At 38.1% G+C, this 16,593-nt stretch overlaps 1 protein-coding gene and 1 pseudogene across 4 annotated transcripts in view; one reads left to right on the top strand and one right to left on the bottom strand.

The window, feature by feature from the left end:
- Lmbr1 (limb development membrane protein 1) overlaps positions 1–16,593 on the top strand; it is a 142,922-nt gene that overhangs the window by 66,519 nt on the left and 59,810 nt on the right. The window lies entirely within an intron of this gene.
- Positions 1,862–3,773, bottom strand: LOC106027617 (spermine synthase-like; annotated as a pseudogene).

Genomic DNA, 16,593 nt, shown 5'->3' with positions numbered 1-16,593 from the left:
TAACTCCTGTAACTTCAAACAGAGTACTTAATAATAAAAGAAAAAAGTACAAAATTTGAGGTAACTTCCTTTCTTAATTAATTGCACTGACCAGGTGGAAGCAGTGCATTCAGTGCTGGCGCTGGGAATGTTCATAAAGCCAGGCAACGTGACAGCACGATAGAAGAGGAACAGGGTTTCCTTAATGTGTTCCTATCCTGTGTCACAGTTTGAGATTGTCCTGGTTTATGTCCCTCTTGGCAAACTTACATAAAACTGACCTTATACTGTATTTTATGACCAGATGACTTTTCCCCTCAGTGGCTAATTTGTCTCAGGCCTCCATGTTAAAGAGCAGTGAGTAGGAAGTCCAGCCTCTGTCTCCGCGAGCTTTCATTGCATTCTTTCATTATTTTTGCTCGTTTTTGCCACTGATGATCCATAAATTGTTGGAAATGAGTGATTAAGGAAGTGCTGCTTAGTGTTAGTGGCACATGCACATATTTGGCATGGTTCTGGTGGGTGAGAGGAAATCACAGAGAAGAGGAAGGCTCCTGCTGGGAACTCTGCAAGGAAATTTAACGTGGGCATGTTTTGATCATGGTGTTGATTACAGAAAATGAAGTCATATCTCACTGACCATTGATATGTGTTAATTTGATTCTCCCAACACCTGTAAGAAGAAAACAGTCATGTATTACTAGAAATTCTCCCAGTTGAGAGCATTAGTTTCTTTTCAGAAATAGCATGGATAAGAAAGTTATTTTCAAAACATTTTTCTTGGGCCAGAAGCTTCTGGTAGCCACTGTGTCCTGTGTGTGGGCCCCTCTCACCTGGTGAAAGCAGTGGTCATGTCCCTGTGGCTGGACCTTTCAAACATCGAGCCTCAGGACAACATGCAGGCGCTCAGAGGAAATACTAAGCATGATCTTGAGGAAAAGAACAATATACTTACTCTGTTTAAAAATTATATGAGTTTAAAGAGATTTTGAATTAATAGATATTTAGCTCTTTTTGCGGGGGAGGGTACCAGGGATTGAACTTAAGATCTCGTGTTTGCCAAGCAGGCACTACGCCGCTGAGCTACACCCCCAGCCCTTCCTTTAGCTCTTGAGATAACAGTTTTCTCACTCCTTGTTAGTATGTCTTCTCATGGAAGAAATAGGGTTATAGCTTCAGTCCTTTATAGTCGCTAGTGTTGCTGAGTAGTCACTGTTTTCTTTTTGACCATCACTCAGTTTTCATAAACCTTGTGTTAATATAGTACTTTGCGTCATACCATTGCTTCCAAATTTGTTTCTATCGACCTAAAAATGAGGGATTTCTACATTTAAGATTAGATTGTCTGTTTGTATAATAATGTAGTGGCCCCAAAAAAGGCGATGGTAAAGAGCTCAAGAAATGGAATAGGCAGGAGTTATCTACACGTGCTCACTGTGTCAAGGGTATAGAAGCTGTTAATGAAATGTCAGGAGAGTTTGCTTAGAGTTACCTTTTTCCCTTTTTTTATAACTTTAGTTGAAGCATTGTTATTCATTTTTAACTTTCTTAAAGCACCAAATTTTAAAATCTAAGTCATTTTTTAAAAAAAAATCAAGAACCTCCTTCCAAAACAAAACAGTTATGCTCATTCTTCTGAAGGTTCAAATTCAAGTTCTACCAAACAAAATGAAAAACCCACACAGAAATAAAAAGTAACAAAAATCACATTCCAGAGAGTCAATGCATTTAGCAGTCTCTGCTATGCTAATTGTCCTTCAGCTGATTTTCAAACAAAATAACTAGCTCATCAAAATTTACATTTTTCCATTTGCTTTTTAAAATTAAAAATAATATTAAGAAAAAAAAGGTTAAAAAGTCACAGTCAATTGCCTGGCTCATTTTGATGGCATGTACAGCATGTGGAGGTCAGGAAGGCTATCTGCAGAACGTCATTGGGTTATTCATCTTCAGGGTTAGCTTTCCCCCAAACAGTGTAAAACACCCTTAATTCCAAGTGTGAAGGGACAAAGCTGATGTCCTTCCAGAGTTATACAGAATAATGCAGGTGCCCAAGTTGTTCTTCATAGAGCAGCAAGGCTTCTGTCAAATTGACATAGTTCCCCTGAGTAACATATTTCCCATCCTGTTTTAGTACTTTCATTGAGAGATCAAGAGTCAGTCTGAGAAACTCCCATGTGGAATCTTCTTCTGGAGACATGGAGATTCAAACAGCAGTCAAATCATCAGGGTTATCACATAATCAAACGCTCTCTCTTCTTTGGCATACTTCTTCATTACTGGAATCCAGTCTTCTATTAGAACCTGATAGCAGTCTCCTTTGAGATGGTCTAAGATGTCACTACATGTTTTCCGCATGTCTGTCTTTCTTTTTTTTCTTTTTTTTTTTTTTTACACCGGATACTGAACTCATGACCTTGTGTTGCCAGGTAGGCACTTAGACCACTGAACTAAATCCCCGGCCCCACATGTATTTCTTACATGCATCAATCACCACTTGGTCAGCCTCTATCATAGTGACCATCTTTGGTTTCAGTTTGACTATTTCTCATAATATTCCTCCATCTCCACCTCCCAGAATCAGTAGGTCTTTGCCAGTGTAATCTTCTTTGCCACTGCCCATGATGGCCCCGGGTATATGCCAAATCTCTCTCTGCCAAATTAACATCCCCACTAAGGCTGAGAATATTTCCAAATTGCTTCAAGTGCAGAATCTTAACATTCTGATAGGTGCGTCTTCATCGTGTACTACTTTATCTATGTCGTACTCAACCAGAGGCCCACCAGCTATAGGCCAGGATCTGTCCACAACCCAACCTTGAACTATGGTTGGCAAATACTTCACCAGCCCAATACTGACCTGATTCAGTTCTTTCATTCTCTCTTGTACTTTGTTCAAAAAATTATCAATTTCTTCTTTACCCTGGGGGTCATAACTCTGAAGATCCAGCAACACCAATCCATGCAGATAATTTCTTAAATTGGCAAAACTGCCATTTTTGATTATTTGGGTTGCTAGGGGGCCATGGTCCTGCCAGGTATGCACTGACTCCACCATGCTCTGTTCCTGGAAAATGGACTGTAGACGTTTTAGAATGGTCTCACCATCAGCTTTGGTACCGAACATGAGATCAAGTGTGCTATGCAATGCTGTGCTGCTGCCATAGTGAGGCCAGGCCCTGTGCCATGCCTGGGGGAAGGGACCGCAGGATACTGGGGCCACGCGATATGTCAGGCTGTGGCCAGGGGTGTGTGTGCTGTACTGGCAAGTTACCATTTTGTGTCACAGCACAGTGACATACAGTGTAACACATATTGACAGGATCACCTTTTGTTTATGTATCTTTTAAAATAAGATCTATTTTATCTTACAGCAGTACAACTGCAAAAATACAAGCCTTGTATTTATTTTTTTAATTTTAAAAACAATAAAACCAAAGTAAAAACAGAATAAAGCCTTGAATAAAACAGAACAATACAACAGAGCGAACAGTGAGAACAATATTGGATTTCAAAAACAAGACAGAAGAAAATCCCCCATAGTTGCTATATTGCATATTGTTATACTCTCAGTAGGTACTTAAACTACTGGCTTTAGGCCTGCAAAGTCAATCAAACAATACAAGCATTAAATTGTTTTTGTACCTCAGTTGCTATCAGCTCAGTCTGCGTTCCTCTGAATCAGCCAGTTGCTTACGGGAGTTGGGGAGAGGTGTGGAGGGGGTGCTCAGCTCTTCTTGTCTCTCAGCCCATGCACTAACTGGCTCAGAGGACACTTCTTGTTTCTCCTCTTGGCCCACAGTTACCACTGGCTCATGGGAAGTGTGCTTCCTGTTTCTCAGGCCTTATGTTTAATAGGGAACTAAACTGAGAACTTTATTTTAATGAATCATGACTGATTAGACTCTTTTCCAAAACTTTTTCTGGGGAAATTCAGAACTACCCACCCTTGTTTGGAATGAACTTTTATTTGAAAGTAAGATTGCAGATTTAATACCAGGAGACTTTGTAAGGAATTACGGTATCACATGCTTGCCCGAGAAGTGCTCAACAATGAGGCTAGAGTTTAGATTACTAAAGTCTTGTTTATTTAAGCTCAGTTTGTTTGTCTATAAAATCATTTATTCAGCATATGATAGTGGTGACCTTTGATCTCTATGAATATTTGCCAATTTATAGCTGAAACTTGGTACAGTTTATTAATTTATAATTCATTTACTTGGTAATTAGTATGACAGAAGTCGAAGTTTATATTCAGACACATTAAAGATAGTAAGATTGACAGCTTGACTTAGGTAATATTTTAAGTTATATGATATTTTAGATTTGATATATCTACTTTTCTTAGAACTTAGTCACTGCTTATATTATGCTTTCTGTTAAAGAAAGGAAATTCTTTAGAAAGATAAGGTTGCATTGTTCTGAGTGATGGAATTTTAAAGCAGCTGAAATGTTAAATTTATATATATATATATGTAGTAAAAAATTAGAATAAAGTGTATTGATTAGTTTTATAGGACACATTTCCTGTTTTGCTTGGGTTAGAGAGAAAAAATATTAAACAGTTTTATAATGCAGAGTTTAAATATTAAACTTTATTTTAGAATTTCTTATTTGGGATTACTTAATATTTAATATTGATTACATATTAATGAATTTTTTATTAGTATAAGTTTGTGGGACATGTTTACATTTCTTGTGTGGCATTGATATATGTACATAACACATCTTTTTTCATTCCCTTCTGCTCCCTTCCCTCCTCTTCCTTCCCCTTCTCTCCGTCTCTCGATCCTTTTCTCATTTGAGAGGGATCTATCTCCCTACTTCCTATTATCTTTTATTTTGCTGTTCATATTTTGAGTTTCTTGTATAAGAGAAACCATGTGATATTGAAATTTGTGTCTGATTTATTTTTATAAGCAGTTGATTTTTAAAAGAAACAGACTTGTGAAGGGCTTAATATTTTTCAGTCTTTTTTTTTTGAGATAACAGATTGATTACTGTGTCTTAATTAACTTGTATCCTTTTTTGAATCCATAGAATGCAAGGTATATTTATGGTGTAGTTTTTAAAGAAAAGACTTAATGAAATGTCACTTAGGTTGTGAGGAAAACTTGTTGCATTATATGATTTAAGACACTTTGTTCATACTTAGAATAAGGATTTTCTTTGCTTTCTGCCATTGCATTGGCTAAGGCTTCATAATTTCTCACTTGACTTTTTAAGCTAGTCTGGTTTTTCTGTGTCCAGTCTCATTTCCAAATAAAGTAAACTCTGTAGTACCTTCTACCATTCTTTTCTTAGAAATATGGTGTTTCTGTAAAACCTGTAATTGCCAACAGAATGTCTGAAAGCTAGAGTACCACATATGAATCTTCTGGAAATTGGTTCCTGGCTATCTTTTGAGCCACATTTTCCTGAGGGCGCTGCTTGTCCACCTCTCCCAGGATGCACAGTCCCCTGTTTTAGCTGCTTGACTTCCTGTACCTTGTCCCCTCTGCCAGGAAGCGATCCCTGCTCCGCAGCCTGCCAGGTCCTGTTCTGGACTGTTAACCTCTGGGCAGCCTTGATATCTCTAGAGTGGTTTTCTGTGATTGTGATTGCTTTGTTCTCGTACAGTATGTGATGGCATGACTGCTGCCTGATGTGATGTGCTGCCAAGTGCTTGGGATGTAAGGCCACCCTTGTGTAGGAAACAAATATGAAGGCTGAGCACTCTCTTATTCCGTGCACTTGCCAGACAGAGGATTGCACATGCTCCAACCCCATGTGGCTGGGGCTGTTGGCTCCTCTAGTCTTTAAGGATGTGGTGTTTTAAAACCTCAGTACAAAAGAAGGCCATGAAACTACATTGTTTTGGTGGAATTTGCATGGCTGGTTCGAAGATTTATAGACTCCTGACCATCTTTGGCTTTGTTTATGGGATTGAAACCCTTCCCAGAGCCGACCCTGGCTTTTCAGCTGGCTGTGTAGTTCTAGTGTTTGATGTATCTGGAAGGACACCAGGTGTGCTCTTTCCAGAAACCCCTAAGCTGTTTGCCTAGTTGATGGAAGTGGACCTGGCCTCCCCCAGCTCTGTTTCCTCCATTCCCTGTGCTTTCAGGGCTGTACTGTCCTGTCCATTTGGTGTTCCTTCCTTCTCGAGGGCCTGCTGGGTCTATAGGCTCAGGGATGGGATCGTGTCTGACTCTGATATCAGTGGTAGTTTTTGTTAGACCGTAGGTGAAATTTAAATTGTGAGAATACTTTTAATACAACTCACCTAAGATGTTATGTGGCAAATCCAATTTTTACATCAGCTAGACACTAGATCTTTTCCTCTACATTCAGATATTCCTAAAGCCTCATTTGTTTTATATTTTGTTTTAAAGCATTTTCATGTCTTTCATTTTAAGTATGTGAGAGGCAACCAAGGTATGAATTATTGTACAAATGTAGATAATATCTTGAAGTCTTAGTTTTCTTATGAAATTTCCAGGACAGGTAGTCATCAGCAGAGTTGGCAGTAGAACCCCAAAACTCTTTTTACCCTCTTGTGTTACTATTCGTAAGAAATAGTTCTCAAATCTTCTAAAAATTATAAAAGAGTTCCTGCAGTTTAATTCTATTAGATACCTCATTATAAAGAGATTTACATTTAAAAAAACATTAGTGTTACATATATTTATAAATCTTACATGTTGTACATTTTTTCCTTTAAAACACACCCATTGTGACCCTGCATATATGTGGCGGTGAGTGTGGCAGGTGTGTTAAACTCAAGGAGTGTGCTTCTGCTTCTAGAGCTCGACTGGTTCCTCAGTTGAGCGCCGAAAGCCACAACAAGGAGCCTGAGTATTATGTTTTCTTTTTTTAAGAATTCCTGGTCTGTACTGCTTACTACTCATAGTGAGTGATTGGTTAAATACTGTGTGTATAAGGATCACCAACGTTTATATGCAAGGTAATAAGAGTAGGCTCTTAGCAATGATACAGATAATGATTCTCTTTTCCAGTTTATTTGCACTGGAACAGTGTTCTGTATTTGACTGATCAAAACTTTTATATAGCACATCAAGATGGCCTGAGAACTTCAAAAGTTAATACTAAGCAGGGAAAATAGAGTATAAATTTTATCCAGTTTATCTTTATTTATTGAAGATAGTTTGCAAAATACTTGCAGATAACTACCTAATATCCTATCTTTTCATTTTTAAAATATTAGAGTTTCAATAATACGTAATAATGCAATACAATAATACGTCATAATGGAAAGAGAAATTTTATTCTTCATATTTATATATCAAGGTTTGTTTGGGTCCGACTATATGACATTTGCTCTCAACTGATGAATTTTCTTACATAGCTAAAAGGAAATTAAATAGCCTGTGCCATTGTTAAACAGGACCATGTTAAAAATTATACTCTGGGGCCAGGGATTTAGCTCCATGGCATAAGTGCCTGCCTGGCAAGTGCTAGGTTATAAGTTCAATCCCCGGGTTAAAAAAAAAATTAACTCTGTAGCAAGGATTGTAGACCATGAAGTACATAGATAACTTCTTAAGAGAGCAAGAAAATAACAAACAGGAATGACAAAACCAAATAGAGAGTGAATGGGTGGTGCAGAGATTTCCCAGTCTGGCCCAAAAGAGATGACACTGGGCCTGCAATTTTGAAGAAATGGGCCAAGTCTTCTTGGAGCCTAGGTGTCTGCATGCAGGTCGATACTTTGCTCTGGCAGAGGAAGGCTGTCAGTCTAGCTCTGGGCAGCAGGAAGAGAGAGAGAGAGAGAGAGAGAGAGAGAGAGAGAGAGAGAGAGAGAGAGAGAGACAGAGAGAGAGAGAGAGACAGAGAGAGAGACAGAGAGACAGACAGAGAGACAGAGAGACAGAGAGACAGAGACAGAGAGTGTCCCAGTTCCCCCAACCTTAACCTCCTAAGTTTGGGCTGGCTGGCTTGCTGTCTGTCTTTCTTTCTTTCTTTCTTTCTTTCTTTCTTTCTTTCTTTCTTTCTTTCTTTCTTTTCTTCCTTCCTTCCTTTCTTCCTTCCTTCCTTCTTTCCTTCCTTCCTTCCTTCCTTCTTTTGACAGGGTTTTGCGATGTACTGAAGGTTGGCCTTGAACTCACTTCTGTAAGTCTATGCTGACCTCAAAATCACAGCAATCCCCCTGCCTCAGCCACATGAATGCTGGGATTACAGGCCTACATTCTCACACCTGGCAGGCTTCAGTATTTACTACCTGTATTATTAGAAAACTTCAAACTACAATTATTTCTAGGATGACAATATGTAATCCATTAACTAGTGATTTCCTACTGTTCATTTTTTTTCTGTAAATCTGTATAACTTGTACCCTTTCTCTGCTTTTTTTTCTTTTCTCCTTAAATAAAATAAAGAAAAAAAAACTTCAAACTGAGAAATCAGCATAAAAGTTACTGAAGAATATTACAGATCATTTCATCATTTTAATCTAATGCATAATGTGTTTAAGTGTTTTAGTAATTTATAGGACTCGGTTTAGAAAGTTGACTTAATGTAATTAAGATGCGTAGTATGGTTACATGTACATTTATGACATGTACTGTTTAATTAGTTAACTATGTGAGAGAATTTAGGACTTGACAGCAGTATATAAGCCAGTCCAAACAAAACCTGATTTTATTTTCTCCAAGCTTTTTGACATTTTTATGCTTAATTTCTTTCTTTGTAATTTGATAGTTTAGCTTTTAAAGTGTGGTTATCACCTCCAGGTGGGGATGAATGAAAGTCTGATCTGTTATAGCTACTTTTTCCATGAGGTTTTTACAAAAGGCCTAATATTTTAATGTCTGTAACTAAGAGGTGATTAAAAAGTATAAACCTAAATCAACTTTTGTGCATATTGCAATTCAGTTCTAAAAATATGTGCAGTAATATACATTTGCGTGTAGCTATTTTTTTTTTTTACTATTCCTCAGTTTTTTTTTTTTTTCTTTTTGGTGCTAGGGATCAAACTCATGACCTCGTGCTTGCCAGGAAGGTACCTATGCTGCTGAGCTAAACCCCCAGCCCCTCTTAATATTACATTAAAGTCTTACCTATAGTTAGACATATTTGGGAGCTTCTTTGCACTGTGAACTTGTAGCACTTGGAATCATTGCTATTGGATCCTTTTCTTATTTTTATTATGATTTTAGTTTGTATTTTCTGAGATGGCTTTCCATAGATTTGACCATACCTGTTTTCTATATCTTAGAGGTTCGCAGTGCTGCTTGTCTGCTGATGGCTGACTTGTCTTCTGGTGATATTAGATCATTCGACTAACATGTGCTGACCACTTCCTGTGTGGCAGTGAATGTTGTTTGCAAAGGGGCAGAGTGGTTATTTACTATATGTTTTCTTGTATTTGGTGATAATAAGAGTGGTGTGTGTGTGTACCATCATCTTGAACCAGTGTTTCTGACTCCTGTAGGTTTTTGGCCTTTTACCTGAAACATAGAAGTAATGACATTGTTTTGGACTAAACACTAGCTTCGTTTCCAGTTCTGGAAAGAGTCATGGTTTCTGTTTGAATCTGCTCAGATTTCTTCTACAAGAACGAGTGTAGGTCTTTCTTTTGGCCTTTCCTCCTTATATTTCTAGGTGGTTTGAGTTCTCATGACCTTAATGTTCTTTTTAAAGCTCTTTCCCAATATGGTATTTATAGCATCCTTAAAGTATCGAGATGATTATCTACAATTTGACAAGCTTTTCTTGAGTGAATCTTTGTTCAGATTCTCAGCGTTTACTTTTCCTATCTCTTATTTGGCTTGCTTGAGCACACTCACTAAGCAGATTGTTTTGGTGACTCCTTTTGTACCTCAGGGCTTCTATTTTTCATTAATATTTTGCTTTGAATTTTAACATTTTATAGAATACCAGCTGACCTCATCTTGTTTTATGCATCAGTCTAAAGTACCTGTGAACATTTGTCTTTGTATTACTATGTAAATATCATTACTGTGTGCATTTATTTTAAGGCCTTCTCTTATTAATAATTTATTTTGTAGACACTTACTTTCCAATGCTAGGAAGAATTGTCTAAAATTTGGAAAAGGGTAATAGAAATCCTGGGGAGCTAACATGTAGGAAATTGAAAACAATGCAAATGAATTTTGTCTCATAGGGACACACTTGAATTTTGCTTTGTATGATATATAATCCCAAATATTTTATCTTTCTGTCCCAGAAGATGTTATTCAGTTTTGCATCTGTTAGTAAATTGGTTGTAGTGGTTCTGATCATCTTTGTGTTTCTGTGGTCCTTGTGTTCTCCTCTGACCTGTTTTTAGCAACCAGGCTCTGCTGCTGATGGTATGAGAACAAAGCACAGAATGTTCAACAGGGAGTTGTATAGTCAGTCAATGCAGTAACCACTGCCATGGGGCCCAGTGAAGAGTGCATCCTGGCAAGGTGGAAGCTTACCTGATGTTACCTGATGTTACCTGATGTTACCTGAAGGCCGCAGGGCGCAGGCCTTCCGGCTCAGAGAGCCTGGCTTTCCCCTCTGAATCCACCACATAAGAAGCAGGAGGTGACACAGAACAGACAAACCTAGATTTGTGAATCGAAAGATGAGCGGGGAATCAAGACAGGACCAAACATTTGAGAAGAGAGAAAAGTAGACAGAGAGTAGATTTCTGGGGAGATTTTAAATATTTTCTCTAGTGTTTGAGGTGTTTTTCTGACCAAAGGACTTACTAAGGCTCTACCAGTTCTTCTCTTATATATCTAGGTCTGGAGTTACCATTGTGGAATCAAAGGCAGTATTACAGTGTAGTACTTAGAGAAATATTTTTTATGTGCTGTTTTCTTGATGATGAAATTAATAGGCTCTGTTCTGCCTTTAGGAGCTGTTGTGTAGAGGGGATAGGATAAGGTTAGTGGTTTGTGCCATGTGGTACCTGCATGTGTTGTAATGAAAGTCTATTTTTAAGAATTATGTTTAACTTGTCAAAACAGATTCAAGAAGTAGAACTTGAATATTTTGCAGATTATTGACATTGAGTCAGAATTTGTTTTCCTACAATACAAAAAGTCCATGTAGTTTCTAGCATCTCTACCAGACTTCAAAGAGCTAGATGACTTTCTTAAATTTTGTACAAACTGTCTTGTATCTAATTCTGATACTGAAAACCTATGAGGATAGTATGAGAAAGGAACACTATATATCTTTTTTATTTGTGAATGCTCATGAGTCGGAAAATGTTAAACTAAATCTAGCTATGTACACAAAAATCAAAAAAATATTTGCCACATATGAGGTAGCTTTAACACTACAGAATCTGTGATTATAATTCAAATTAGAAAAATAAATGATAAAAGTGGACTTTTCAAAGTAGACACAATATAGTCAACAGAGTCAGTAACTATTCATGATTAAAAAGCAAAGTAGTAACAAAAGGAAATTTTAACTTAATAATAGATATCTACCTTGAATGTACAACTGACATAATAGTAAATGATAGAATGTTAAAAATTCTCATTTTAAAATTGGGTTGTCAGGCTGGGTGTGGTGGCACATGCCTGTTATTCCAGCACTTGAGAGGTTGAGGCAGAAGGATCACTGGGAGTTCAAGATCAGCCTGGGCTACCTAAGTGAGCTCAAGGCCAGCCTGAACTACATAGCAAGGAATAAATAAGTAAATAAATAAATACAAAAATGTTTTTATTTCTGCTAATTATATTATACTTGAACACTTTATAGTAAGACCAAAAAGAAGAGGAAAAATTCAGATGAACAAGCAAAATAATTATCATTAAGAATATAAAATCTAAAGGTCATTTATTATTTTGAATAAAATTGAACAAGGAAGCTACATATAGGATTAATATGTAAAATCAATAAATACCAATAATACAGAAAAAATGAATTAGAATACACGCTGTAGTAAGACAGTCTCAAGTATGTTGAAATAAATCTTAAATAATGCTTAAAACCTTGATAGAAACAAAAAACCTTACTGAAAGAAAATAAGATGACATATGTGGGTGGGTATTCTATATTAATGATTTTAGGGGCTGTGCTTGAATCAGTAGGTAGCCCAGGCTGGTTTCAAACTTATGGCAAAGCTCCTGCCTCAGCCTCCCAAGTACTGAGATTATAGGCATGTGCCACTATGTCTGGCTGGTGGTTGTTTTTACCTTGTTTTTCCTGGGTAACAATTTTATGGGAGAGCAAAAAGCCAATAATTTTGAAGAATAAGGTGATGAAACTTACTCTTTCAAATATTAAAAGCAGGCAAAGGCTTTTGAATAGACATTTTCAAGTAAAACATATAAATGGCCAATAAATACATGAAAAAATGTTCACATTGCTAATAACAGGGAAATGCAGATCAATGCTATGATGAGATGCTACTTCACACTCAGTAGGATGGCTTCTAGCAGAAAAACCCAGAAAGTAGCCACAATAGAGAGGATGTAGGGAAATGCAAAGTTTTGTGCATCATTGATGAGAATCTAGAATAGTCTAGTTGACATAGAAACAAATATGGTGGTTCCTCAGAAGATGAACAGTAGGGTTAGGACTGATCCAGTCATTCCTCTTTGGACGACTGTGCTGCCTAGTTGGAAGTGGGGCCTCCTGCAGACGTTGCAGCCTCATGTTTGTGGCAGTGTTGTTGACCTTAGTGAAGCAGTGGAAGTCACCTGCTGCCCATGGGTGGAGAAGGAGGTGAATGGCACTTGATGGGTGGTTCAGGCTGGGGAGAGAAGTTCTGATGATGTGCTATGGTACACCAGAAGTGAACCTGAGACCTTGTGCTGGCTGAAACTAGCCAGTTCCAGAGAATGGATCCCGTGCGATTCCATCCAGATGAGATGTCTGGAAAGTCGCATTCACAGAGGCAGGAAGTAGAGTGGAGGTCACCAGGGGGAGAGAGGGCAGAGCAGGGAGTTACTGTTTAATGCCCTCCAGTTGCCACTGTGAAGACGGGCTTCTGCAGATGACACTACAGTAGTGTGAATGCACCTGCTGCCACCAAACTGTGCACCTAAGCAGGGCTAAAACGGGGGACTTTATGTTAGATGTATTTACTGCAATTTTTAGAGAGTAAGTAAAGGTGAATGTGGTAGTGTTTTGTGGTTACTTTGGGTATGATAGTACAGAAAGTTGGTGTCCCACTGAAGGCCACTTGGATGCTACAGTGGTCATAGTAATCTTTCAAGTTGGATGGGATACCAATAGGTATTTAATAGACACACAGCTAACATATGCTTTTTACTATTTAAACATAGAAAAGCAAAAGATTCACTTCTTAGTTATGGACTCATATTAAACCAGGCAGCAGCTAATAACACACAACACAAAGTGATGATGGATTATCAGTGGGAAATTGACGTGGACATGCCTGAGTATACATATGCATGCTACCCAAAGTCACTGTCATTTTAGAGAGGCTTAGGACACGGGAAAGCTATTGTCATGTGGCATGGTTTTATACTCTAAACTTTAAGTTTTTTTTGCTTTGCTGCAAAAATGTGATGAACAAGAATCCTGATGAACTCTCATCGTTTCTTTGTTGGAGTTTCTGACTGGCATTTTGTGGACTGAGTAGCAGTGCGCTGGCCACAGTGCTCTGTTGTATTAAGTTGCCTTTACTGAGCAGTAAGTTTAGTTTGAGCTTGCTGTTGTGGAACTGGAAGTGTATATCTGGTAAAAGAAACGGTTAAGTTCCTTACTAAGCGGCCTTTGCTGAAGTTACCGTTCTGTCAGAAGTATGCTTTAGCACTCCTCCTCTCTTCCCTATTTCTGTGTTGTTTTATCTGCATTTTATTTTTCACATGGGGAGGTGGAAGGCAGGATTAGAAGACTGGCAGGCCTGCATTTAAAGTTAGTTCTGCTGGGCAGTGATCATATAACTGCAGGCAAATTAACTCTTTTTAGAACTTCCTTGCGTGTAATAAAATTTACTTTCTAATTTATTGTGAAGACTCAGCACAAATAAAGCAGCTGGCAGACGCTTTTTAAATGTTAGTTCCCATTTCTTTGTCACATGACTTATAGCTAAAGACTTCTCCAGTTAATTATTTCAATGTAATGTAGAATGCTGAGAAATATTTTTCACTAAATATATGATTATATTTAAGAATTTAAGATTTAGCTTTTTTATTTACAGGTTAAGAACTTGTTATTTTATTTATTATGACCTGGATAATTTTTGTCCAATATAATGGGAAATGCCTACTCATAAATTTTAATACAATGAAATAGCAATGTTAGTTCCATGAACTAGTAGTTGTAATTTTTTTTTTTTTGTACTAGGGATCAAACTCACAACCTCATGCTTGCCCGGCAGGAGCTGTAACAGCTGAGCTAAATCCCCAGCCCAGTCGTAATATTTTTAAAAAATTAAATTCTTTTAGTTGAGTGAAATAGCAACATTAGCATTTTTTTTATTTTAACATACTTAAAATTCTATAAAGTTTTAATGGCTAGCACATCTTAGTTTTAATTTTTCTGTTTTGTGTAGGCCACATTAAATACGCTTTTAAGATTTACTGCACAGCATATGAATATTCAGAAACATCTTACTGTCTCACTAGAAAACCTAACAAAGCTTATTACAAAGCTGTTTTCCTGGACTTAAAATCAAAGCCTGTTTGTGTATATTCTTAGTGACTGGTTTGGGGGAAAGAGGAATGTTTGACACCTTGTTTGTAGTTTTTCCTGTTTAAAAGCCTTGGTACTTGTTTTGATTGTCTCCTCTCTGTTAGTGCTCCTGTGGATCCCCACAACTGTATGCTTGTTTGGTGCAGTCTTAATGCCATGCTGATCAAACCTTATGCTAATGTTCCTAAGAGACTCTTTTATGATTTTATACTTGCTTCAAATGTTCTGTGAGTGGGTTTACTTAGGCTTTGCTGATGGGTAGAAACATCGTGAAAAGAGTGGTATTTACCTCTCTTGCAGGACTGTAGGGTGTCTAGCAAAACTGTGTAAAATGTTCATCACCATGGAAACATACCAACTTCTGGGTTGAGTGTTTTCAGTACACTGTGATTTTCACCTTACTGAGTGCAGCATAGAGCAGTTAAACGGGGCACTGGCCATCAGAGTTCAGGGATGAAGCAGCAATGACGTCAGTGTTTAGACTGTCTGCTCAGTATTTCTAAAACAAAAATCTATGTGTCCACATGTGTTGTCTTCACTAGCATATTAGAATTTTATTGATTGATTGACTGATTGATTGATTGTCTTTTTGAGACAAGGTCTCTCTGTGCAGTTTAGGCTGGCCTTGAGCTCACTTTGTAGCCCAGGATAATCTTGAACTTATAGTGGTCCTCCTGCTTCGGCCTCCTGGCACTGGGATTACAGGTGTGTGCCACCATGCCTGGCTGTATATTAGAATTTTATTTAAAATTTTTAAAATTTTAGTTTAAAGAGGATAAAACAGAATAAAACCAATCAAAACAAACCACTGTAAAAGATTACAGGACTTCAACAAAATCAACAACAGTTACCATAAAGCCTTTTGATGTCTTCAAAATAGCTGCAGATAATTTCAGACAGAGTAAAAGTCAAACAGAACAGAATAGAATAGAAACAATAAAAACAAAACAATGAATGCAATAAAGGATTTCAAAACAAACCAATAGTATATCCAAAATTGCTACCATAATATATCTTTCTTTAAAATAGTTCTCCTGCCATCAGATTTAACATGATCAAACAAAACAAAAGAGAATAAAACCCAACCAACAAAACAGTGGAAATGATATAGGGCTTCCAAAACAAGACCATAGGGAATCAACAATGGCTGCAGCCCTCAGGAGGAGACCCCCCCTAGATACCACACTGTGTACTGCTGTCATCTTAACCTATGAGATCAGACCACTGGCCCTAGGCCTGCAGTGTTAGTGAAACACCAAGGCACTGCAGGCATCCAATTGCATTTTACCATGATAGCTATCATCACAGCCTGTGTTTCTCTGGATAAGCTGGTCACTTATGGGGAGAAATAGGGGAGGATGACTGGTACTTCTTGTTTGCTAGGCCATGCGCCAGAAGGTGCTGGGGTCTGGCTGTTCCCAGGCTGGCCATGGTCTGCCCATGGTGCTGGTTCCCATACCAGGTTTGCTTGCTAGTGTGGCCTTGTTTTTTCTCCCCCCGAGTCTGCAAGTGGCACTGACTCACGGGGAGAGGCTTGTTTCCAGTCGGGCAATGGCTCACACATGGCACTAGTTCTCAGACTGGGCTTGTTTTCTGGTATCTAGAATTTTAGAAACTAGTTTTTGGGAGCATGTTTCAGATGGTTCCCACTGTTTAGTTCCTGTATCATAACCCAGCACCACTGCACTGCTTAGCTCAGACAGCCTAACACATACACCATGCGTGTTGTGTGTTGGGAAGCCCTGCTGGTTAGCTCATATTCTTGAGGGCCAGCTGGGGACTGGGGAAGACAGAATGGGAGTGTAGTACATCCTACCAGAGCACCCCCTCCTCTTATCTTATTCCACTTCTCAAAATGGTTAATGTGTAATAAGACTATTGCTTAGGAAAAGAGGAAGAAGGAGAGGAAAGGGTGGTGGTTGTGTTTTGGTCTCCTGAATGGTTTGGAAGCTGTGAAGTGAAGGATAAAGGAGTCTGCACTAAAGTAGCAGTGTGTGGCCGCAG

The sequence above is a fragment of the Cavia porcellus genome, unplaced genomic scaffold, assembly GCF_034190915.1.
Source record: "Cavia porcellus strain 051 isolate PalLab524CR breed Dunkin Hartley unplaced genomic scaffold, mCavPor4.1 scaffold_6, whole genome shotgun sequence".
Lineage (NCBI taxonomy): Eukaryota > Metazoa > Chordata > Mammalia > Rodentia > Caviidae > Cavia > Cavia porcellus.
The sequence above is the reverse complement of the archived record's forward strand: the minus strand, read 5'-3'. Positions and strand labels throughout refer to the sequence as shown.